General features: G+C 43.7%; 1 non-coding gene and 1 pseudogene across 2 annotated transcripts in view; one reads left to right on the forward strand and one right to left on the reverse strand.

The window, feature by feature from the left end:
• Window positions 1-26,540, forward strand: part of Gbp6-ps3 (guanylate binding protein 6, pseudogene 3) — a 186,684-nt pseudogene that overhangs the window by 117,857 nt on the left and 42,287 nt on the right. The gene's annotated exons all lie outside the window — the stretch shown is intronic.
• On the reverse strand, window positions 1,069-1,172 carry LOC120096739 (U6 spliceosomal RNA). Its single transcript, XR_015637811.1, has one exon. It is a non-coding gene; the product is annotated as a U6 spliceosomal RNA (small nuclear RNA).

Consider the following 26,540-nt stretch of genomic DNA (forward strand, 5'->3'; position numbering starts at 1 on the left):
GAGGAGCTGAGAAGAAGGTATATTCTTTTGCTTTAGGATAGAATGTTCTATAAATATCTCTTAAGTCCATTTGGCTCATGACTTACATTGATGGATTTTCTGTATATTAAACCATCCCTGCATCCCTGGGATGAACCCTACTTGATCATGATGGATGATCTTTTTGGTGTGTTCTTGGGTTCTGTTTGCAAGAATTTTATTGAGTATTTTTGCGTTGATATTCATAAGGGAAATTGGTCTGAAGTTCTCTTTCTTTGTGGGGTCTTTGTGTGGTTTAGGTATAAGAGTAATTATGGCTTCATAGAAGGAATTTGGTAGTGCTCCACCTGTTTCATTTGTGGAATAGTTTGGACACTATTGCTATGAGGTCTTCTATGAAGATCTGATAGAATTGTGCACTAAACCCATCTGGTTCTGGGCTCTTTTTGGTTTGGAGACTTTTAATAACTGCTTCTATTTCTTTAGGAGTTAGGGAGTTATGTAGATGGTTTTCTGTTCCTGATTTAACTTTTGTACCTGGTATCTGTCTAGAAATTGTCCATTTCCTCCAGATTTTCCAGTTTTGTTGAATACATGCTTTTGTAGCAGGATCTCATGATTTTTTAAAAATTTCCTCAGATACTGCTGCTATGTCTCTCTTTTCATTTCTGATTTTGTTAATTTGGATGCACTCTGTGTGACCTCTGGTTAATCTGGCTAATGCTGATTTTCTCAAAGAACCAACTCCTGGTTTTAAAAGTTGAATCTTTCTGTAGTCCTTTTTGTTTCTACTGGGTTCATTTCAGCCCTGATTTTGATTATCTCCTGCTGTCTACTCCTGTTGGGTGTATTTGTTTCTTTTTGTTCTAGAGATTTTAGGTGTGTTGGCAAGCTGCTGATATATGCTCTCTCCTGTTTCTTTCTGCAGGTACTCGGAGCTATGAGTTTTCCTCTTAGCACTGCTTTCATTGTGTCCCATAAGCTTGGAAATGTTGTACCTTCATTTTCATTAAATTCTAAGAAGTCTTTAATTTTTTTCTTTATTTCTTCCTTGACCCAGTTGTCATTGAGTAAAGTGTTGTTCAACTTAAAAATATGGAACTCTTCATGAATTTGCATGTCATCCTTGAGCAGGGGCCACACTAATCTCTGTATCGTTCCAATTTTAGTATATATGCTGCCGAAGTGAGCACTGAGTTTTTCTAATCAATGCTTCATCTCACTTGTTTTATATACATGAGAAAAAAACCAAACCCCATGTTTCTATTTCAAATTCTAGAATTTGTTAATGTGTGAAACATCAGTTGTCCACAGTCCACCAGAGTTTTATTGACACTGTAGACCTCCAGGCAGTGTAGACCTCAGAGTGAACTGGATCACTAACAGGCATACTGGCTGATCTGGAGGTTCACCCAAGATTGAGAAACAACAACAGAGCAGGTATTCAAGGTATGATTATACTGGACAATTTCCTTTGATTACTGACAGTTTCTGCCTCTTCAGGAATTGGTTTTGTTTGTTCTGATCTTGTGATTCACATTGCTAACCACTTGATCTCCCTGCTAAATGCTTCAGTGATGACCTCATTTTAATTTTAATAAGATTGGCATAAGGAAAATTTAAGATAATGAGCTCTTTCTGGATATAAGCATTAAAACGCCAAGCAACAGGTTAAGGGATCACAGTTAGTGAGGGCCAAAGCTGAGATTTCATCGTTAGTTTAATTCCATGGCAGGGAAAAATGAGCTAAAAGGGTGGTTTTAGAGAGTTGCGTCTTCTGGTAGGAGAGCCAGTAACCAAAAGAATGTTTCAAAGTGCTATTAAAATGCTTCTATAAAAGCTGGGTATGGTGGTATGACTGCAAAATCCAGCCGGTAGGATGATCTAGGGAGTCAAATTAGTCAGATTCCAGTTAAAAAATACAGAAAGAGATAGACAGAGAGAGAGAAGGAGGGAGGAAGCAAGGCCCAGGATCAGCCAGCACAGCAGCGTCTGCTCTCACAGCTCAGTTAAGAATCCTGTCCCTGCCTTGCAGGACAGACAAAGGTGAGTTTTTGTTGTTATTCTTGTTGTTTTTCCTTGTGGTATTAGTGCTTTGCCGGAACGCCTGTGAGCACGTGTCCCTGGTTCATGTGGAGGTTAGAAAGATAAATTAGATGCCCTGGGACTGTAGTAAAGATGGTTGTGGGCTACAATATGCATGCTTGGAATTTAACATGAGCTCTCTGGAAGAGCAGCAGTGCTGACCAATCTCTCCATCCCTGTCAAAGAATTTTATTTAAATTTTTTTTATTTTAAAAAATATGAATCCTAGTAGAAGTAAAGAATAGGATTGAAAAATATTGTATGAAATTCTCAAAGAATTATGAGAAACATAAAAATCCTCCCAGTGAAGGAGCTTCCACTAGCCTGGCGACTTATTTACACTTAAAAACGAAGACTAACGTATTATAGCCCATGGTACAAAATGGGAAGTAAGGAGAGACCTAGTTCCACACAGAGAGCCATGTCACCCTGTGAAGTAATTAAATCAAGAGGGGAATTACAAGTTCACATGAAACTAGTGAGACCAGATAAGGTGCAGATTAATGGCATAATTTCCCTGACTGACCATTAATAATTCACGAGAGGAAAAACTGTAATTCGTATCACAGAATCCAGCAACCACCGGCATGATTAGATGAGAAAGTTTCATATAGATTGTGATTAAGGATTGCCAGTGTTGCATTGACTAACTCAAACTTATTTAAAATTGAGAAAAAATCAAACAGGTAGAGATTGTTACAGGATTTACAAAGGATTGATGAGGTTTTCGAACTTGTGAGAACATTACAGCCAGTTTGCTTACTCCAACTGCCGTTTCAAGACAGATTTAGAGGATTGATTTTATACAATTTGTTTACATCATAGCGATTGTGAGTTTTCATTTTGTGAGCTTGCTTATAATTTTAGAGAGCCCATAAAGTGATATCATTAAAAATTTTAAAAAGAATGGCTAATAGCCGTGTATTATGTAATTTTGTTGCTTCTTCAATGTAAGAAGTTAGAACCTTGAATCTTTCAGTGTATATGGAAATTTTTAATACAAATCTTTGCTCTCAAAATGAGCTTTAATATTTGGTGAGTAGCTGTTACACTACCCCAGAAAACAATATTTGAAACTCATTTTAAGCTACTAAGGATATGTTAATTGGCTAAGTACCTCACCTTACCAGAGGACTTAGGTCTTTCTTTGTTATCCACATTGGAGATAAAGCTTCAGTTGTGTTAATACAGAATTGTAGGCTAGAGTCATGGAAGTATTTTAAAAAGAAACTGTATATTTGTGCATGCAACCCATAGGAAATGCGCTTACTGTATTTATAGGTGGTTCATCTAATGAAAAGGCTACATGTATGATTGGATCACTTGTTTATTCTCTTGAGTTCACCCTGCTTCAACACAGACTATTAAATTACGTGCTGTAGCCACTGTTTTTTAAATGTTAAAAAATCAAGCTTTCAATTCATATACTGATAGCCAATGTGTGGCTTGTGGTTTACAACTGATTTCAATTACTTAATGCTTTACTAGAGACAAGTTTTCTACATGAAATCAGTGAGTGATGATTTCAGTGTGAATTGTCTGACAACTCACTGTCCTTTCAGTGCTCTGGCTCAGACAACTAAATTAAACCTTAGACTCATACCTAGCTTTAATAATGGTAATGGAGTTGATATGAAAAGAGGAAGACTCCATTTGCTTACTTTAAATTACCAGCCTCGCCCTGCAAGCTCAGGGATTTCTAGTACAACTGAATCTGGACAATATTTACAGGATTTGGCATTTCTAATTAATGCTTATGTTTAGGTAAATAAAGTTTGTGAGGTGCTAGAGAGATGTCTTAGTGGTTAAGAACACTAAGTACTGTTCCTTTATAGGACATTTAAGAATTCAAACTGGATTGCCTGGACCCCTTAATGAGGGAGGACAATGATACTGGACAGTTTATATCTTAATAAATAAAAGGGGGAGTTATCCCTCTATGCTATACAATTATTTAATAATACTCTTTTTATTTCCAATTTTAAAATTTGGATGCCAAGAAACCCTTGAGAGTTTATGACACCCTACTACTAGGGATACTTCTGCCTAGGTGAAATAGAAAGGTCCACATATTGACATGATCCTCTCCAGGTATTTTTATGGGGAAGAGGGAATGTTTGTGTTTTTTCTACAGGATGCTACAAGAGTATGCCAGCTGCCAGAGGTGGTTGCTGAGACTTGCTGATCCTGGTTACATGAAGATTCAGCTCTCGTGGTTCGGGTCCCTGGAGTCATTCCTCTGCCCTGAGAGGAAGATGGAAGATCCCCCCTCATTCCCCTGGCGACTCTTGCTGCCTTAACTGGTGTTGTCATTTTGCAGTCTATAGCTTCACAAAAATGCCATCTGTGTGAAGCTGCTGTGGACTGGGGAACTCTGCCCTGGTTGTACAGATCTCAGACATGGTTCCATTGCCTGCTGGTTGTTCCAGAGAAGAATGACTGATCCTAAACTGTCCTGGGAAAGACCTTGTTACTTTCGCTGCTATTGTAGCAGACATTACTGCTGCAGCCATTGTGTCTACAGTGTCTAGAGTTACCCTCCCCCAATCTATTGTTAGCCAAGCACAGTGGGTGAACTCTCTGGAGTAGTTGCTAACAATTGGGAATTCTAAATTTTATTTAGGAGCGGCTTGACTACGGCCCTTGGTGGTAGCAGCTGAGGAGAACCAGATGAGGTGCCCACTACTTATCGGGGGTGGCTCTGTTTGGTGCAGCCCTATGCTGTGGATTAGTGTTCATGCTATGGTTGGTTTGCAAACTCAGATCTCAACAGAAACGTGACAAGTTCGTTATAACTCAAGCACTTATGGCCATTGAACAAGGGGCCTCCCCTAGAATTTGGTTATCTATGCTCAGGAATTAGTCAGCATCTGAGTTCTCTGCTCTTGCACCCCATGGATTTGTGGATCCATTGTACTGGGATGAGAGAGACTCAATGATTCTTTGATCAGCCCTTCCACATCGCTGAGGTTTCCTCATTGCACGCGATAGGGTGATCATGATTTCCCCACTAACTCATTTTCTGGCTGGCCTCTTTTGTAGAGTTCGCCCTAGGTCGTTTAGCAGTTACTGTCACACAGCACTGTGGTATCCAGAGACGGGCAACTTTCCTCATGCACAGACCAATCTAAGACATGGGGCCTGGTGGCGTTAGGGTTACCGTATGACGGATAAGGCTGTGACATAGAGGAACGACCTAAGACAGGAGCCACAGCAGATGGACATCACTGCAGGGACCTAGACCAGCCTCATTTAAGTAAAACAAAAAGGGGGAGATGTGGAAATCCGCAATAACATTCGCCACCACAAGATGGCGCTGGCTTCCGCCGTGCCAGCCCGACTTCCTTTCAGGAAGCTAGATGTGTGCGCATGTGCAAGAGTGTGTTCGTGCCAGGTCTTTGCCCACTCCGGGGCATGCCTATGAGATCATGGGTAAGCGACCAATCAGGTGTGGATGCGCCGCGCTAGGGTTTTATAAGCAGCGCCTTTCTGGGCCCTGGCGCTCTCCTCTTCAAGATGTAATAAACGCTTTGCTGCAGAAGGATCCTGTTGTCCGCGCGTGCATTCCTGCTGGTGAGACGATAGCGTGGGACATCTGGGGATGACACATATCTCACACAGGAGTCAGAGGAGTCGACCCCAAGCACAATTAGGGGAAGGTATTTATAGGGAAAATTACATAGGCAGTTGACAACAGTTACACAAAGCAAAGCAATTTCACTAGTTTGTTTACATTGGTGCACAGGACCTAGCTTGGGCTCAGTCCAACTCTAGGCCACGCTGCCTCTGGGGCAAGCTGACCCCAACTCTTTTCCTAGGACTGTTAAGTAAGGCCTTATCGAGGCCAGATGGCTTACATAGAGTCAGGCCTTTTCGAGTCTGGATGGTTTATCCTGAGCCAGGCCTTATTGAGGCCAGGTGGTCCATGACTGGACTACTTCCTCATAACATGTAATGTTATTCTTTTGTGAGGTACACTGGACCTCACAGCAGGGTTAGTGGGGGATAGTTTTAAAAATCTTCATTCTTTCATTACAAGCCTACATCTTCTGGTCTGGTAGGAAGACAGTATCATTAAGTGAATCTTCTCACTTTCTTGGAATAACTGCTAGATGGCAGTGTGTCAAGAAGCATCCTCAGTTGTGACAGAGAGGTACTAAGGATCTGTGCTACGAGCTTGAAAATAAAAGCTACGAGATGGCTTCAGAACTGACATTCAGTCTTTACAATTATCATTCTTCATTATTGTGACTGTGTGTGTGTGTACGTGTGTGATGTGGGTGTGTATACATGCTGTAGCATGCCTCTTCTGGTGCTGTCTGTTTGGTGCTCTGTGTGCTTCCTGTGAGTGTCTTTCCTTAGTCTGGGGAAGTTTTCTTCCATGATCCTGTTGATGGTCTGGTCTAGGCCACTGACTTGGGGTTCTTATCCCTCACCTGGGCCTGTAATTCCAAGGTTTGGTTTGTCTATGTTGTCCCTCGCTTCCTGGGTGTTCCTGTCTGGTGTTATTTTTTTCTCCATATTTCTTGATTATCTGCTCTAGGTCTCTGCTTTAACCTTGAGCCCTGATATTCTATGCATCAGGATTTCCTGTGGGCTCAGGATGAGTCACTGGACTCTCCATCTCCATCTCCATCTCAGCTTGAGTCCTCCTCAGTTTTTCTGTCTCCTCAGTGAGTTCTGTTCTCATGCCCAGGGTCCTGTCTTCCTCATTTCCTTCAGCCTGGTTTGTGTTCTCTTGGGCATCCTTCAGGCACTGAGACTCTTTCTCCTCCATTCACTGAGCAGTCTCTTTGCATCCTCTTTAAACCTCTGAACTCTTTAATGTGATTAGAGAGGCCCTTGTGGGGCTGGAGAGATGGCTCAGAGGTTAAGATCACTGGATGCTCTTCCAGAGGTCCTGAGTTCAATTCCAAGCAACCACATGGTAGCTCATACCATCTATAATGCGGTCTGACTCCCTCTTCTGGCCTGCAGGTGTACATACAGACAGGGCACTCACATATAAAATACATGAACAAATAAGTCTCTTTTTCTTCTTTTTTAAAGAAGCACTGTAAAAACATAGTAACTATCTCTAATAAGTGTGTTCTATTCTATGGCTTTTCCAGAAGACAGTGGCTTTCCTTACTTGTGCACACCTAACAATATTTACTAAGAGAATACAAAAAAGAGTTCAACTGAAGTCACTATGTTAAATCCCTGAGATTCCCAAAGCTGTGACTGCAGACATATGATCTCTGAGGTAAATCTTTTTGAGGTCATTTGACGGCTTAAGTTTAAACCCTGGGGTTCCTACCCAAAGAATAAAACCACAGCCCCAACTCTCTCATCTCCCATCGCTAATTGTGACCTGCAGCTCTCCCCACAGCAAGACATCCTCCTAGAGTGACCCAGAGGTCAGAGTTTGGGCTGTCTGGTTTTTAGCACCAGTTTGGGGATCTTGTGTCTTAGAACTGATTTAGCTCACAGTAGAAGATATCCTTTCCTCCACAGTCTTCACTGGAGTCTTCCTGCTAAAACTCTATCCCAACCAGCACTCGCTTCAGACCTTTCCAAGGAAAGATTCCTCCCTTAGTGAACTACTCTGATTGGCTGTCTCTTGTCAGTCCTGTCTTTACAGCATGCTCCCATTCCCTTTGTTTAAAGGTTCACCCTCTCTTTTTGTCTCTATTTACTTGGATGTTTGCCCACATGCATGTAAGTGCACCATGTGTGTGTGTGTGTGGCGACCACTGAACCCAGAACAGGGACTCAAATCTCCTAGAACTTAGGTTAGAGAAAGCTGTGAGCCACCATATCGGTGCTGTGAATCAAACCCAGGTCCTCAGAAAGAGCAGCCAGTGGTCTTAACCACTGATTCATCTTCCAGACCAATCCGGGTAAGTTTTTATTCACAGACAGTTATCAGGTTATAACGAACTCACATCCATTCTTGTAAACACACAGTAATATGAAAATGATGGAAGTGGGAAGTTTACCTGACCTATGGGACATCTTCCTCGTTTTTCCTTTTTTTTAATTAAATTATTTCTCATATGCTGGGAATGGGTGTGCACACCTTTAATTCCAGCACACAGATTCTTTCTCTATAGCCTTAAAGGTAAATGGTGTGCCATAAATTTCATGATTGTACATGCCATCTCCATGTTAAAAACTTTTTAGGAGTAAGACCCATCTTACTGGCTTTCATACTCTGTGAAAAATCGGTCCTTGGGAGAGAAGCAAACCTGTGACACAGACAGTCCCTGGCTTGTGATGGTTGACACAGCCGTTTCCCAGAGATGATGTGGTAGCCGTGTATACTGTTTAGAAACTGTACTCCCACTTTTTAAAAGCTTGTGATTGTTGTTGTTCCTGTTCCTTGTTTGTATGTTTAAGCAAGACCTCTGTGTGACCTAGAACCAGAGAGTTGCTCTGTACTCCAGGTTGCCCTCGAACTCACTGTCCTTACACCTTACTACCTTAGCTCCTCCCCCAAGCTTCTACCACCACACCAGGCTGCACTCTGAACTGTGAATTCTGATACTCGCTGTGTTGAACAGCTGCAGGAAGCTGTGGCCCCCAGCCAGTCAAAAGATCACAAAGTCAATCAATCCAGTGACCCATTTCATCATGCTGCCAACAGTTGCCTTCTGATGTCCCATGCTTGGGGTGTGTGCAATGCATGTGTAAACTGTCAATATTTCCAACTTACAATGGGTTTATAAGGGTGGGTTTGATATCCTTATAGGTAGATCTGTGTTTAGAAACATAGTCGGACTACACGCCCTTCCAGTGGATGGAAGTCTGTGGTGTGAAGACAGGACTGGCAACATTCTGCAAAGTGACAGAACTCAGCATTAACTCACAAAAAAATCAGTAGCTTTCCCATACACAAATGACAAATGGCACAGGGAAGAAATCAGGCCTCCTCCCTGAAATGGAGTATACACATGGCATTACACAAGAGACCAAGAAACTGACTGTTATGCCATGGGCCTATGGAACCCAAATATTGGTGTTCCCGACAGTAGAACATAGCAATAAAGTGACCCCTTATGACATACGACTTTATCCATGGATCAGCACCCTGCTCAGTCCACATCAGTAGAACTTCCTCTTGCAGTGGACAGAAATCAGCACAGAGACCTACAACTGGCCAATGTGCAGACTGTGAGAGACTTTGGAACTCTCAGTCTTAAATGGGACATCTTTATCAAACCCCTCTCCTCAGGGTTCAGGGAGCTATGTGGAAGGGGGGGGCAGAAAGATTGTGAGATCCAGAGGTGATGGAAGACATCGGGAAAACAAAGTCTATCAGACGCAAGACTCACACACATAAACTCACAGAGACTGTGGAAGCATTTGCAGGGCCTGCACAGGTGAATGTCAGAGGGGATCCCAGTGCTGAGGTGGGAAGTGAGCACAGGCTTCATGCCTAACCAAGACGGTATCTCCAATTGACAACCGCTTTCAAAGAAAAAGAATCTGTTTTCTCCAAAGGATTCAGTGGGTAATAAACCACACTTAGTGGTAGTACCCATGCCCAGCATATGATGGCCCGTGCAAAAGGTCAATGGTATTTGTGTAGACATTTCACTTCATGTTGCTTTGTTTCTTTGTTTGCTTGTTTGTTTTTGTTTTTATGGGGCGGGTGTGTGGGGTGTGTGTGTGTGTGTCTGTCTTGTGTGTGTCTGTGTGTGTTTGTGGTGTGTGTGTGTGTGTCTATGTGTGTCTGCGTATGTGTGTGTTTCTTCTCTCTCTTTTTTTATTCTGTTTTGTTTCTAAGGAATTCTGTGAGAACACAAGGGGACTAGCAAAGCATTCGCCCCTCACACACACACACGGGCAACTTCACCCCATATATAGAAGCCAATTCCTAGCAGAATCTAGCATCCCTGCGATAGGCTCACCCTCCCCTTCCTGGGATGTTGCTCTCAGAGGTCCACTAACACACTTGTCTCCCATGGACTCATTCATCTACTGAGACCAAGTCGGTTCTAACTCGAACATGCAGTTTCCAAGTACATGCCCACCAAAAGAAGGGCAAGTCAAAGGCTCCCTCATTTTCCGATGTTGCTCCAGTGAGCTCAAAGGCAGACTTGGAGGCTTCTGGGCCTCTGTCTGAAGGCTACTGCAGCAGGAACCTTGCTCTGCTCGTGAGTGTGGCCCTGGGCATGGGAACAGTTATTTCACCTGACACAGAGCTGGGGTCAGCATTTTATGGGAACCCCACTCCCAAATGGCAGACCCAAAAACTCAAAGGCCAGTGTGGGAATCTCACTGAAAGTCTGGAATGCCGTTTTTCTAAAGACTCTGATTGCCACAATTGAGGGACCACAGGCTCTCACCCCCTTACACCCAGCTATATTCTCCCTTTACCTTATTCTCCCACTCTTGCTGACCATGAAAACACTCCCTAATGGGACTTTGGTGACACCCTCTCATTGTTCAGATCTCTTCTGGTATTTATGTTCTTCTTTATGCCCCTGTCCTGCTCTGAAAGTATGTCTGTCCAGAGATTTTATAAATCTCTTTTTAGAACCCTTTCTATCAAGAATTTTCAATGTGTCTTAAAATAATAAGCTTCTGTTTTTGCCTTATTACTATGTTCTCCCAGTAGCTATTCTACAATAGAAGACAGGGAGACTATGTAAGAACACGGACAATTGAAGATCACACAGCCACGCTGACTGGAAGCCCTGTGGGGCCATGCACTATGGAGGTCGGGGAGACAGCAGACACTGAAGAGTCACACGGACAGTTGTGAGACTTTGGGGAAGTTTTCAGCCAAATCCACAATCCATGCCAGGAGGCCTTTCTAGACTCTGATACATAGGTATGACAGCAGGAAATGCAGTGCCTACAACCACTTTGGACACATGGTTCACATTCTGTCCCCCGCCGTTCAAGCCTGCGAACTGTGTTTAGACCCCCATGTAAAAGCCATGTGCTGTGGTGTGCATATGTAGCCTCAGTGCTAGTGTGGCAAGCTGGGTGACAGAGGCAGAAAAATACTGAGGAGCAGAAGAAGTGTCCTGCCTCACACAGCATGGAGAACAAGGAACTCCACCACAGTGTGGTGTACGCGAGCATGCACTCACTTGTACAAACATGTATGCACACAGCACACAGCATGCACACACAGAGAGAGACAGAATCAGAGAGAAAGAGAATGAGAGAGAAGAGAGACCTTTTAAAAACAAGAAATACTGCAAGAATAAGTACTTTAATTGCCTTTGTACTTTAATTTTGTAGTTGGATACCTCTTAGATCCCTAAAAATAATCGCTTTCCTACTTTGCTGACACAAAAAGCAGCTGAGTTCCTAGAAATGCCTTGGTTAGAGATGAGCTCAGTTGCTTTCAGTTTTCATCAGTTATGTTCCAGGAAACGCCTTTCAGGGCTGTGCTTTTTCAGGGCTGTCTCTCTGACCGCACAGCAACCCTGCTAAGCTGAAGTCCGTTCAGTTGGGAGGATGAATCATCATGGGTCAAACCCCCAAACTCATGACTTCATGAAAGCATATGTATGGCACTCTTAAAGTCTTTCTATACTTCAACTGCATGTATAGGCCTGCTGCATACACAAGCATGAACATTCAACACACTCACACACACACATGCACACACATGCACAGTCATTACAGTGCACATACATGTGCACACAAATGCACCTGCATTACATGTGCACAGACCCACAGGAAAGGTCAATCTGGGGTGACATAACAGGCCATCATCACAGGTCCCTGAGTTTGGTTCCCAGCACAGGAAAAGGGCTAAGGTGCCTTGTTTCCTCGGTCTTTCAAGTGCTGCAGTGTGCCCCCACCATCAGATACCTCCTCATGCTCACCTCAGAGCTTCCATGCTCCCTGCTCCTCACCCTAACTCCTCTCCCATGCTCCCAGCCCTTTACCTTCACTCCTCTCCCGTGCTCCCTGCTCCTCACCCCTGCTCCCTGCTCCTCACCCTCACTCCTCTCCTGTGCTCCCTGTTCCTCACCCTCACTCCTCTTCTGTGCTCCCTGCTCCTCCCATGCTCCTAGCTCTTTACCTCCACTCCTTTCTTGAATACCCTCCAATAGTCATACTCAATCTTCTCCCTCATGACCTCCAGACACTGAAACCATCGGGGCTGAATACTCCCTGTTAGAGCCCCTGATGCTGACCCAGCTCTCCCTCAGTGTTCACAGATGTCTCTTTATTCTTGTGTACATATCCCCTTCTTATTTGCTACTGATTCCTGCCAGAAAATGCACAGAGATGTGACCAAATGGAAAAAACAGAGAATGGAACTGTACTGGCTGGTTTTGTGTGTCAAGTTGACACAAGCTGGAGTTATCAGAGAGAAAGGAGCCTTCCTTGAGGAAATGCTTTCATGAGACCCAGCTGTAAGGCATTTTCTCAACTAGTGATCAAGGGGGGAGGGCCCAGCCCATTGTGAGTAGTACTATCCCTGGGCTGGTGGTCCTGGGTTCTCTAAGAGAGCAAGATGAGCAAGCCACGGGTAGCAAGCCAGTAAGAAACATCCCTCCATGGCCTCTGCATCAGCTCCTGCTTCCTGACCTGCTTGAGTTCCAGTCCTGACTTCCTTTGGTGATGAACAGCAATGTGGAAGTGTAAGTTGAATAAACCCTTTCCTCCCCAACTTGCTTCTTGGTCATGATGTTTGTGCAGGAATAGAGACCATGACTAAGACAGGAACTTTCAAAGAACCCAGTAAAAAGTCAATTTGACTTTCTCTCATGAGAAGCATATTCTGGTTTATTAAGACTTGGAATAAGTCAAGAATAAAAATGTGGCGTATTCGCAACAGGTTTCCTTCTCTCAGGCTGTGTGAGCATGAGCAGCTGCTGCAGCGTGTCTGTGGGAGCCTCAGTCGCTGGGCCTTTGGCTCACTGGAGTGATCGGCTGCCTTCTGCACAGCTGCTGCGTCGTTATGCGGGGTCAGAGTTGTCACCAGACAAGACACTAAGTACAGTGTGTGCTGCCCATACACTCTTGACTGTATAGCATTCAATGGAGAGCAGTGAGCCCACCAGGGACTGCAACATTAAAATATAAAATCCCTATTCACCCAACTTCCCACCAGTACCTACGACCTCTAGAAGTGGAACTGTGTGTCCCCTTCCATCTAGCCTGGACCAACAACAGTGATATTTAATAACTTCTCTATCGACATAACTTATCTATCACAACCGGGCCACTGTTGACTGCATCCACCCAGGTTGTCACCTGAGTCTTTGTGACCTTTGTAAGAAGATATATAAATATCAAGTCTCCAACTCAGTAAGATCCACGGCTCTGAGATAGAGTCTAAGATCACAAACACTGCAATGGAGTAAACGTTTGCCTTCCTGGAAACATCAGTCCTTGGGCGCTTCTCTACAGAATGCGGGACCTTTCGTGAGATGGTTAAGTGGCAGGTGCAGAGGTCTTGTGGCTTGTGCTGTTCTTACAAAGTGTTCCCCCAGACAATTCACTGGCCCTCCCAAAGTGTGAGGAAACACCGTAAGTCAGTGGTCATTAACCCAAGTGACATCTCACCAGATACCAGCATGCTGGGAATCTGATGTTGAAATCCACGGGTCCAAAGGTAAGAGACAATTTTCTATTGTTTTTACGTTTATGTTCTTTTTTTTTTTTGTGGGATTTTTAATTCTAGCACCAAAAGATGCGAAACATGTATGGCTGTATTTATGCTGACCCTCAGAGCCTCCATGTTCACGTTATACTGCATTCCACTTTTCCCTGGCCTCTGACAATAAACAGAAGATTATCACCTCTGTTGGTCCAGGCCAGCATGGAAAGGAAACAGGAACACACAGTTTCACCCCTAGCTAAGGAGTTACAGCTATTGGCGGCAAAGAGTCAGCTTTTTAATTCTTTGATGTTTGCAGCCCCTGGTGGGATAACCACCCTTCAGAGAATGCCATACACCCTGGAGAATATGGTCAGTACAAACTGTCCTTAATGGGTTTGAGTGAGAAGATCTGAAATTGGATGGGTCGGATGGGTGGAGATGGGATCAAAATCGACTGAATGAAATTCTCAGAGAACTAGTAAACTAGTAGAAAATAAATGATCAACTTCCTAGAACCATCGAAGTTATGCACACCAAAAAAAATACCTTCACATTAACATAAAATATCAGGGAAAAAGATACTGGCTTGGCAGGTCAAGCCACACTACCCTCACCTAAAGTCATGAAGCATATGAATATTTTCAGGAACTCTTAAGTTGGCACTTCCTTTGGCCTGGTTAAAACTCCCAATGGTCTTCTTAAGAAATAATTTCTCTATTAGAGGTACAGAGTTGATGAAAGGTTAAGAGGTCTTGCAGAGGACATGGGTTCTGTCCCCAGCACCCACATGGAGGCTCACAACCATCTATAATTCCAATTCCAGGACAATGAAGCCCTCTACTAGACTCCAAAGGCACCAAACATGCATGTAATACATATATATATATATATGTATATATATATATGTGTGTGTGTGTGTGTGTGTGTGTGTGTGTGTGTGTGTGTATAAAATCAGGCCCATATACATACTATATATATATGAAAAGCACCCATATACATAATATAAAAAGCAAATCTAAATAATGCTTTAAAACGAAATCACGTGACTTCACTGAAGAAAACAGTTCTGATACTATTTTGAGTTGATCCTATTTCATCAAAGATGGGCACCTTCATACATCTGGAGACGGTGGAGATGCAGGATACCACCAACATATCTGAGGAAGTTGTAAGCATGAACACACACATTTCAATATGGTATACGAATTGTGGTGATTTAAGTGAGAATGGCTCCCTTAGGTAATGGATTTGAATGCTTGGTCCCCTGGTTAGAAAAACTGTTTGGGAAGGATTAGGGGGTGTGGCCTTGTTGGAGCAGGTGTGTCACTGCGGTGGGCTCCCATATACCTCTTTCTCACTGCCCTGTGCTTGCGGATTACAGGTAAGCTATCAGCTATTGCTTCAAGGCATGCCTGCTTGACTGTATCCATGCACCCTGCCATCATGGTCATAGACTCACCCTCTGAAATCATAACCCTTCAATAAATTCCTACTTCTGTACATTGTCTTGGTCATGGTACCCTAGTACAGTACTAGAACAGTTACTAGGACATGAATATTATCACATACCTTTTTTTCTTTTATTTTTTTATTAATTGAGTATTTCTTATTTACATTTCGAATGTTATTCTCTTTCCCAGTTTCTGGGCAAACATCCCCCTAATCCCTCCCACTCCCCTCCTTTATGGGTGTTCCCCTCCCCACCTTCCCCCCATTGCCACCCTTCCCCAAACAATCACGTTCACTGGGGGTTCAGTCTTAGCAGGACCAAGGGCTTCGCCTTACACTGGTGATCTTACTAGGATATTCATTGCTACCTATGAAGTCAGAGTCCAGGGTCAGTCCATGTATAGTCTTTAGGTAGTGGCTTAGTCCCTGGAAGCTCTAGTTGCTTGGCATTGTTGTTCATAAGGGGTCATGAGCCCCTTCAAGCTCTTCCAGTTCTTTCTCTGATTCCTTCAACGGGGGTCCTATTCTCAGTTCAGTGGTTTGCTGCTGGCATTCGGCTCTGTATTTGCTGTATTCTGGCTGTGTCTCTCAGGAGAGATCTACATCCGGCTCCTGTCTGCCTGCACTTCTTTGCTTCATTCATCTTGTCTAATTGGGTGGCTGTATATGTATGGGCCACATGTGGGGCAGGCTCCGAATGGCTGTTCCTTCTGTCTCTGTTTTAATCTTTAACTCTCTATTCCCTGCCAAGGGTATTCTTTTTCCCCCTTTTAAAGAAGGAGTGAAGCATTCACATTTTGATCATCTGTCTTGAGTTTCATGTGTTCTAGGCACCTTGGGTAATTCAAGCATTTGGGCTAATAGCCACTTATCAATGAGTGCATACCATGTGTGTTTTTCTGTGATTGGGTTACCTCACTCAGATGATATTTTCCAGTTCCAACCATGTGTCTATGAATTTCATAAAGTCATTGTTTTTGATAGCTGAGTAATATTCCATTGTGTAGATGTACCACATTTTCTGTATCCATTCCTCTGTTGAAGGGCATCTGGGTTCTTTCCAGCTTCTGGCTATTATAAATAAGGCTGCTGTGAACATAGTGGAGCATGTGCCTTTTTTATATGTTGGGGCATCTTGTGGGTATATGCCCAAGAGAGATATAGCTGGATCCTCAGGAAGTTCAATGTCCAATTTTCTGAGGAACCTCCAGACTGATTTCCAGAATGATTGTACCAGTCTGCAATCCCACCAACAATGGAGGAATGTTCCTCTTTCTCCACATCCTCAACAGCATTTGCTGTCCCCTGAGTTTTTGATCTTAACCATTCTCACTGGTGTGAGGTGAAATCTCAGGGTTGTTTTGATTTGCATTTCCCTTATGACTAAAGATGTTGAACATTTCTCTAGGTGTATCTCAGCCATTCAGGATTCCTCAGCTGTGAATTCTTTATTTAGTTCTGAACCCCATTTTTTAATAGGGTTATTTGTCTCCCTGCGGTCTAACTACTTTTTTTTTTTCGTTTTCTTTTTTTCGGAGCTGGAGACCGAACCCAGGGCCTTGTGCTTCCTAGGCAAGTAGTCTACCACTGAGCTAAATCCCCAACCCCCACGGTCTAACTTCTTGAGTTCTTCGTATATTTTGGATATAAGGCCTCTATCTGGTGTAGGATTGGTAAAGATCTTTTCCCAATCTGTTGGTTGCCATTTTGTCCTAACCACAGTGTCCTTTGCCTTACAGAAGCTTTGCAGTTTTATGAGATCCCATTTGTCGATTCTTGATCTTAGAGCATAAGCCATTGGTGTTTTGTTCAGGAAATTTTTTCCAGTGCCCATGTGTTCCAGATGCTGCCCTAGTTTTTCTTCTTGACCAGGTTATCGTTGAGTAGAGCATTGTTCAACTTCCACGTATATGTGGGCGTTCTTCCCTTATTGTTATTGAAGACCAGCTTTAGGCTGTGGTGGTCTGATAGCATGCATGGGATTATTTCTATCTTTCTGTACCTGTTGAGGCCCGTTTTTTGACCAATTATATTGTCAATTTTGGAGAAAGTACTATGACGGCTCAGAAGAATGTATATCCTTTTGCTTTAGCATAGAATGTTCTATAAATATCTGTTAAGTCCATTTGGTTCATGACTTCTCTTAGTCTGTCTACGTCTCTGTTTAATTTCTGTTTCCATGATCTGTCCATTGATGAGAGTGGGGTGTTGAAATCTCCTACTATTATTGTTTGAGGTGCAATGTGTGTTTTGAGCTTTAGTAAGGTTTCTTTTATGTATGTGGGTGCCCTTGTATTTGGGGCATAGATATTTAGGAGTGAGAGTTCATCTTGGTGGATTTTTCCTTTGATGAATATGAAGTGTCCTTCCTTATCTTTTTTGATGACTTTTAGTTGAAAATTGATTGTATTTGATATTAGAATGGCTACTCCAGCTTGCTTCTTCTGACCATTTGCTTGGAAAGTTGTTTTCCAGCCTTTCACTCTGAGGTAATGTCTGTCTTTGTCTCTGAGGTGTGTTTCCTGTAGGCAGCAGAATGCAGGGTCCTCGTTGCGTATCCAGTTTGCTAATCTATGTCTTTTTATTGGGGAGTTGAGTCCATTGATGTTGAGAGATATTAAGGAATAGTGATTATTGCTTCCCGTTATATTCATATTTGGATGTGAGGTTATGTTTGTGTGCTTTCATTCTCTTTCTTTTGTTGCCAAGATGATTAGTTTCTTGCTTCTTCTAGGGTATAGCTTGCCTCCTTATGTTGGGCTTTACCATTTATTATCCTTTGTAGTGCTGGATTTGTAGAGAGATATTGTGTAAATTTGGTTTTGTCATGGAATATCTTGGTTTCTCCATCTATGTTAATTGAGAGTTTTGCAGGATACAGTAACCTGGGCTGGCATTTGTGTTCTCTTAGGGTCTGTATGACATTAGTCCAGGATCTTCTGGCCTTCATAGTTTCTGGCGAGAAGTCTGGTGTGATTCTGATAGGTCTGCCTTTATATGTTACTTGACCTTTTTCCCTTACTGCTTTTAATATTCTTTCTTTATTTTGTGCGTTTGGTGTTTTGACTATTATGTGACGGGAGGTGTTTCTTTTCTGGTCCAATCTATTTGGAGTTCTGTAGGCTTCTTGTATGCCTATGGGTATCTCTTTTTTTAGGTTAGGGAAGTTTTCTTCTATGATTTTGTTGAAGATATTTACTGGTCCTTTGAGCTGGGAGTCTTCACTCTCTTCTATACCTATTATCCTTAGGTTTGATCTTCTCATTGAGTCCTTGATTTCCTGTATGTTTTGGACCAGTAGCTTTTTCTGCTTTACATTATCTTTGACAGTTGAGTCAATGATTTCTATGGAATCTTCTGCTCTTGAGATTCTCTCTTCTATCTCTTGTATTCTGTTGGTGAAGCTTGTATCTACAGCTCCTTGTCTCTTCTTTTGGTTTTCTATATCCAGGGTTGTTTCCATGTGTTCTTTCTTGATTGCTTCTATTTCCATTTTTAATTCCTTCAACTGTTTGATTGTGTTTTCCTGGAATTCTTTCAGGGATTTTTGTGACTCCTCTCTATGGGCTTCTACTTGTTTATTTATGATTTCCTGATATTCTTTCAGGGATTTTTGTGTCTCCTCTCTATGGGCTTCTACTTGTTTATTTATGTTTTCCTGGAATTCTTTCAGGCATTTTTGTGATTCCTCTCTGTAGGCTTCTACTTGTTTATTAATGTTTTCCTGTGTTTCTTTAAGGGAGTTCTTCACGCCTTTCTTGAAGTCCTCCAGCATCATGATCAAATATGATTTTGAAACTAGATCTTGCTTTTCTGGTGTGTTTGGACGTTCCATGTTTGTTTTGGTGGGAGAATTGGGCTCCGATGATGCCATGTAGTCTTGGTTTCTGTTGCTTGGGTTCCTGCGCTTGCCTCTGGCCATCAGATTGTCTCTAGTGTTACTTTGTTCTGCTATTTCTGACAGTGGCTAGACTTCCTATAAGCCTGTGTGTCAGGAGTGCTGTAGACCTGTTTTACTGTTTTCTTTCAGCCAGTTATGGGGACAGAGTGTTCTGCTTTCGTGCGTGTAGTTTTTCCTCTCTACAGGTCTTCAGCTGTTCCTGTGGCCCTGTGTCTTGAGTTCACCAGGCAGGTCACTTGCAGCAGCCAAATTGGTCTTACCTGTGGTCCCGAGGCTCAAGTTCGCTCTCGGGGTGCTGCCCACGGGCTCTCTGTGGTGGTAGCAACCAGGAAGATCTGCGCCGCCTCTTCTGGAAGCTTCAGTGCACCAGGGGTCCAGATGGCCTTTGGTGTTTTCCTCTGGCGTCCGAGATGTGTGTGCAGAGAGAGGTCTCTTCTGGTTTCCCAGGCTTGTCTGCCTCTCTGAAGGTTTAGCTCTCCCTCCCACGGGATTTGGGTGCAGAGAACTGTTTATCCGGTCTGTTTCCTTCAGGTTCTGGTGGTGTCTCAGGCAGGGGTCCTGCCGCTCCTGGGCCCTCCCCCATGGGAGCCCAGAGGCCTTATACAGTTTCCTCTTGGGCCAGGGATGTGGGCAGGGGTGGGCAGCGTTGGTGGTCTCTTCCGCTCTGTAGCCTCAGGAGTGCCCATCTGACCAGGCGGTGAGGTCTCTCTCCCACGGGGTCTGGGAGCAGCGAGCTGCTGCAGGCCGGGATCCGCGGGTGTGGGACTCCCGGTAAATACAGGACGTGCCTGGTCCTAGAGGAATTTTGCCTCTGTATGTCCCGATTTCACCAGGCCGCTTTCTTGCAGCAGAAAAGTTGGTCTTACCTCTGGTCCCGAGGCTCAAGTTCGCTCCCGGGGTGCTGCCCTCGGGCTCTCTGTGGCGGCAGCAACCAGGAAGATCTGCGCCGCCTCTTCTGGGAGCTTCAGTGCACCAGGGTTCCATATGGCCTTTGGTGTTTTCCTCTGGCGTCCGAGATGTGTGTGCAGAGAGAGGTCTCTTCTGGTTTCCCAGGCTTCTCTGCCTCTCTGAAGGTTTAGCTCTCCCTCCCACGTGATTTGGGTGCAGAGAACTGTTTATCCGGTCTCTTGTTGTGTGTTCTTTCATATGGTAATTTAAGTTTAAGAGAGTTTGTGGTGGTGGAGACACTAGGCCACCATGGAATTGAGATGAGTGTTTCTGGCATGGTGGCAACCTGCCTTGGGAACTAGATGGGTAGAGAGATTGCTGCCAGGCTCAGAGAGAAGCCATCAACAGTGTAATATGGGATGCAGCATAGAGGGTGGGATGCTTTGCTGACTGAGTTGATGATATCTACCAGATATCGTGGGGCACTACAGTGCCAGATCTAGTGCGGGATAAAAGACAGCATTTTTTAAAATAGTTTTACAGCAACAACCAGGCACGGACTAAACCAAGCAAAATTATCCCTGAACCTAACGCTTCTTTCTGCCTCTAGTTAGAGCTCACTGGAGCCAACATTCAGAACTTGTCCTGCAATTGCAGGCCAGGGGACAGGCTCCTGCTTCAGCTTTTGCTGCTAATCTTGTTGTGCACAGATAAGAACTTATTTAAAGATCCAGACCTCCTGTGTCAGAGAACAGGAATGCCACCACACTTCTTAGAGTTGTACTGGATGTCTGCTAATAGCTACGACTTCTAAGAGATCAAATCCACTCCATATGAATTCTTGAATCCCCGAGGCAATCAGTTTTATCACATTTAAAGATGTTAAACCTGAGTTAGTAATCAAACACCTTTGCCCGACTGTCTATGAGTCTGAGGTGAGGGCATTATCATCCCATGTAGCATAGCTCAGCTTAATATATACATATATCCCATGACCAAGGTGATGACTGGTCAAATAGGACATCCTCAACTCCAGTAAGTAGCACTTATGTCTTGAGGTGGCAACAGATGCTTAATTGGATTTGATGTTCACAGAATAGTAACAAAATAAAGTTAGAATTTGCTTTGCTGTTTGTCTACTTCATTCTTAGAGAGGGTTGCTGAGAATCCAGTTGGAGATACTCTAAGCTTACTAGGCCAGTCAGACAAGAACTGGTAATATCTCAGTGGGTACACTGGTCTTCACAATGTGTCCACCTCCTGCGTTTTAGACTGATATGTTTGAAGTCAGGATAGATCTTCACGGTTGCCTTCTCTGTGCCTTGGGGAAAATGCCCATCACCAGCACACTTCTTCCTTGTAGACTTGGGCACAATAGAAACTTCTTCATCCTTTGATGGCTTTGTTTTCTGAAAATGATCTAAAAGGGACCCTGGATATTCCACCTTCCTTCCATCTAAACACGTGGTAGAAAGAGCCCTGTAACAGAATTGAAGACCCAGAAATGAACCCACACACCTATGGGCACTTGATTTTTGACAAAGGAGCCAAAACCATCAAATGGAAAAAAAATAGCATTTTCAGCAAATGGTGCTGGTTCAACTGGAGGTCAACATGTAGAAGAATGCAGATCGACCCATGCTTATCACCCTGTACAAAGCTTAAGTCCAAGTGGATCAAGGACCTCCAAATCAAACCAGACACACTCAAACTAATAGAAGAAAACCTAGGGCAGCATCTGGAACACATGGGCACTGGAAAAAATTTCCTGAACAAAACACCAATGGCTTATGCTCTAAGATCAAGAATCGACAAATGGGATCTCATAAAACTGCAAAGCTTCTGTAAGGCAAAGGACACTGTGGTTAGGACAAAATGGCAACCAACAGATTGGGAAAAGATCTTTACCAATCCTATAACAGATAGAGGCCTTATATCCAAAATATACAAAGAACTCAAGAAGTTAGACCACAGGGAGACAAATAATGGGGTTCAGAGCTAAACAAAGAATTCACAGCTGAGGAATGCCGAATGGCTGAGATACACCTAAAGAAATGTTTAACATAGTTAGTCAAAAGGGAAATGCAAATCAAAACAACCCTGAGATTTCACCTCACACCAGTGAGAATGGCTAAGATCAAAAACTCAGGTGACAGCAAATGCTGGCGAGGATGTGGAGAAAAAGGAACACTCCTCCACTGTTGGTGGGATTGCACACTGGTACAATCATTCTGGAAATCAGTCTGGAGGTTCCTCAGAAAATTGGACATTGAACTTCCTGAGGATCCAGCTATACCTCTCTTGGGCATATACCCACAAGATGCCCCCACATATAAAAAAGACACGTGCTCCACTATGTTCATAGCAGCCTTATTTATAATAGCCAGAAGCTGGAAAGAACCCAGATGCCCTTCAACAGAGGAATAGATACAGAAAATATGGTACATCTACACAATGGAATATTACTCAGCTATCAAAAACAATGACTTTATGAAATTCGTAGGCAAATGGTTGGAACTGGAAAATATCTGAGTGAGGTAACCCAATCACAGAAAAAAACACATGGTATGCACGCATTGATAAGTGGCTATTAGCCCAAATGCTTGAATTACCCTAGATGCCTAGAACACATGAAACTCAAGACAGATGATCAAAATGTGAATGCTTCACTCCTTCTTTAAAAGGGGAACAAGAATACCCTTGGCAGGGAATAGAGAGGCAAAGATTAAAACAGAGACAGAAGGAATAGCCATTCAGAGCCTGCCCCACATGTGGCCCATACATATACAGCCACCCAATTAGACAAGATGGATGAAGCAAAGAAGTGCAGGCAGACAGGAGCTGGATGTAGATCTCTCCTGAGAGACACATCCAGAATACAGCAAATACAGAGGCGAATGCCAGCAGCAAACCACTGAACTGAGAATAGGACCCCCGTTGAAGGAATCAGAGAAAGAACTGGAAAGCTTGAAGGGGCTCATGACCCCATATGAACAACAATGGCAAGCAACCAGAGCTTCCAGGGACTAAGCCACTACCTAAAGACTATACATGGACTGACCCTGGACTCTGACCTCATAGGTAGCATTGAATATCCTAGTAAGAGCACCAGTGGAAGGGGAAGCCCTGGGTCCTGCTAAGACTGAACCCCCAGTGAACATGATTGTTGGGGGGAGGGTGGCAATGGGGGGAGGGTGGGGAGGGGAACACCCATAAAGAAGGGGAGGGGGAGGAGTTAGGGGGATGTTGGCCCGGAAACGACAAAGGGAATAACACTCGAGATGTAAATAAGAAATACTCAAGTTAATTAAAAAAAAAAAAAAACCAGAAAGAGCCCTGTTCTGCTTACTCGGTTCCGGGCTCTTCTCCTCTCCCCCCTGAAGTGTCTCAGTCATTGTAGATATCCATTTTCCTTCTCCGTGTTATCCTCAGTAACGCTACCATTCTTCCTTTCCGAATTGGTAATTGACATTAGACTTGTCCCACCTTTCTTCCCATAACTATTACTGTCATTTACAGTGACTTCAGTATCCACGTATTCACCAAAACAGCACACTGATGCCTCAGCTCCTGTAGTTTCACTCTTCCAAAATTATTTTTAGGCATCAGACTGAAATTCCAAATATTATCAAGGCTTGATGTTTAATTTTGTGCATTAAATTGTCAGGATCATGTCTGTCACAATATTTGGTCAACCTTTCTTTTCTGTTTCTGAATGTTCCTGGGCCACCTCAACTAAGTCACTAGAGTACACCCGTCCCACTGTCACAAAGTTGAGCAGCCTCTGAAGGGGAAGTGGGGATGATTATAAGAAAGACAGAAAGAAGACTCAGAGACAAGAATTAGAATTGGGAAGGCTATGGGTCAATACTACATCAGCCTTGAGTTTATTTTCCTTAGTCTTTTTTATATCCCACAGTACCAAGGGAAACAAAGTCACAAGGTAACAGAAACCATGTCTGATGTACACACTGGATATCTTTTCCCATCCAGAGACCTCCTTCTTCCTTCCACCAAGATTAAGAGAACATTCAGCCCCTTGTCTTGAGCCTCAAGTGCATTTCCTCTTATCATTCCATGAGTCAGCAGGGCAGCAAATTTGCCAGCATACCCTGACCTACCTTAACTGTCCCCGGCAGGCAGGCTTTCACAGAAGTGAACAAAATGGCTCCCAATGAAAGAGCGCCAAGATGTGTCCTTTATAAAGTTCATTCTTTTGAACATGACTGTCCCACGCTATCATCTCGCCAGCAAGAACGCACGCGCGGACACACGCATCCTTCTGCAGCAAAGAGTTTATTGCATCTTAAAGAGGGGAACGCGGGGCCCCAGCATGGCATGGCTTACATACACCCTAGCGTGGTGCATCCACACCTGATTATTCGCTTACCCATGATCTCATAGGCATGCCCCGCAGTGGGCAAAGACCTGGCATGAAGACACTCTTGCACATGCACACACAGCTAACTTCCTGAAAGGAAGTCGGGCTGGCGCGGTTGAAGGCATCACCATCTTGTAATGGCAAATGCTATCCTGGCTTTCCACGTCGGGCGCAGTGGAAGCCAGCGCCATCTTGTGGTGGCGAATGTTATTGCGGATTTCCACATCTCCCCCTTTTTGTTTTACTTAAATGAGGCTGGTCTAGGTCCCTGCAGTGATGTCCATCTGCTGTGGCTCCTGTCTTAGGTCGTTCCTCTATGTCACAGACTTATCCGTCATAGGGTAACCCTATCTCCACCCGGCCCCGTGTCTTAGATTGGTCTGTGCATGAGGAAAGTTGCCCGTCTCTGGATACCACAGTGCTGTGTGACAGTAACTGCTAAACAACCTAGGGCAAACTCTACAAAAGAGGCCAGCCCGAAAATGAGTTAGTGGGGAAATCATGATCACCCTATCGCGTGCAATGAGGAAACCTCAGCGATGTGGAAGGGCTGATCAAAGAATCATTGAGTCTCTCTCATCCCAGTACAATGGATCCACAAATCCATGGGGTGCAAGAGCAGAGAACTCAGATAGCGACTAATTCCTGAGCATAGATAACCAAATTCTAGGGGAGGCCCCTTGTTCAATGGCTACAAGTGCTTGAGTGACAACGACCTTGTCACGTTTCTGTTGAGATCTGAGTTTGCAAACCAACCATAGCATGAACACTAATCCACAGCATAGGGCTGCACCAAACAGAGCCACCCCCGATAAGTAGTGGGCACCTCATTTGGTTCTCCTCAGCTGTTACCACCAAGGGCGGTAGTCAAGCCGTTCCTATAATAAAATTTAGAATTCCCAATTGTTAGCAACTACTCCAGAGAGTTCACCCACTGTGCTTGCCTAACAATAGATTGGGGGAGGGTAATTCTAGACACTGTAGACACAATGGCTGCAGCAGTAATGGCTGCTACAATAGCAGCGAAAGTAACAAGGTCTTTCCCGGGACGGTTTAGGATCAGTCATTCTTCTCTGGAACAACCAGCAGGCAATGGAACCATGTCTGAGATCTGTACAACCAGGGCAGAGTTCCCCAGTCCACAGCAGCTTCACGCAGGTGGCATTCCTGGGAAGCTATAGACTGCAAAATGACAACACCAGTTAAGGCAGCAAGAGTCGCCAGGGGAATGAGGGGGGCAGGGGTAACAGCTGGAGTCCAGTCTTCTCCAGCAAGCAGCAGTGTACAGAGGGTCTGAGCGTAGGCCACAGTGGGACGGGAACAGGCAGTGGTAACTCTGACTGCAGCAACGCCAAAATCTCTGTGATGACAAAAGATGAGGGGGAATCTTCCATCTTTCTCTCAGGGCAGAGGAGTGACTCCAGGGACCCGAACCAAGAGAGCTGAATCTTCATGTAACCAGGATCAGCAAGTCTCAGCAACCACCTCTGGCAGCTGGCATACTCTTGTAGTATCCTGTAGAAAAAACACAAACATTCCCTCTTCCCCATATAAAATATCTGAACAGGATCATGCCAATATGTGAATCTTTCTATTTCACCTAGGCAGAAGTATGCCTAGTTGTAGGGTGCCATAAACACTCAGAGTGTTCCTTGGTACCCAAATTTTAAAATTGAAATAAAAAGAGTATTATTTAATAATTGTATAGCATACAGGGATAACACCCCCTTTTTATTTATTAAGATATAAACTGTCTAGTCTCATTGTCCTCCCTCGTTAAGGGGTCCAGGCAATCCAGTTTAAATTCTTAAATGGCCTATAAAGGAACAGTACTTAGTGTTCTTAACCATGAAGCCATCTCTCTAGCACTTCACAAACTTTATTTACCTAAACATAAGCATTAATTAGAAATGTCAAATCCTGTAAATATTGTCCAGATTCTGTCGTACTAGAAATTCCTGAGCTGGCAGGGTGAGGCTGGGAATTGAAAGTAAGCAAATAGAGTCTTCCCCTTTTCATATCAACTCCATTACCATTATTAACGCTAGGTATGAGTCTAAGGTTTAATTTAGTTGTCTGAGCCAGAGCACTTAAAGGACAGTGAATTGTCAGACAATTCACACTGAAATCATCACTCACTGATTTCAAGTAGTAAACCTGCCTCTAATAATGCATTAAGTAATTGTAAAATTTGAGGGCTAGTAGTATCTAAAAAAAAGAAAACTATTTAATCAATTGTAAACCACAAGCCACACATTGGCTTTCAGTATATGAATTGAAAGCTTGATTTTTAA

This window comes from Rattus norvegicus, chromosome 14 (assembly GCF_021556685.1).
Source record: "Rattus norvegicus strain SHRSP/BbbUtx chromosome 14, alternate assembly SHRSP_T2T, whole genome shotgun sequence".
Taxonomy (NCBI): Eukaryota; Metazoa; Chordata; class Mammalia; order Rodentia; family Muridae; genus Rattus; species Rattus norvegicus.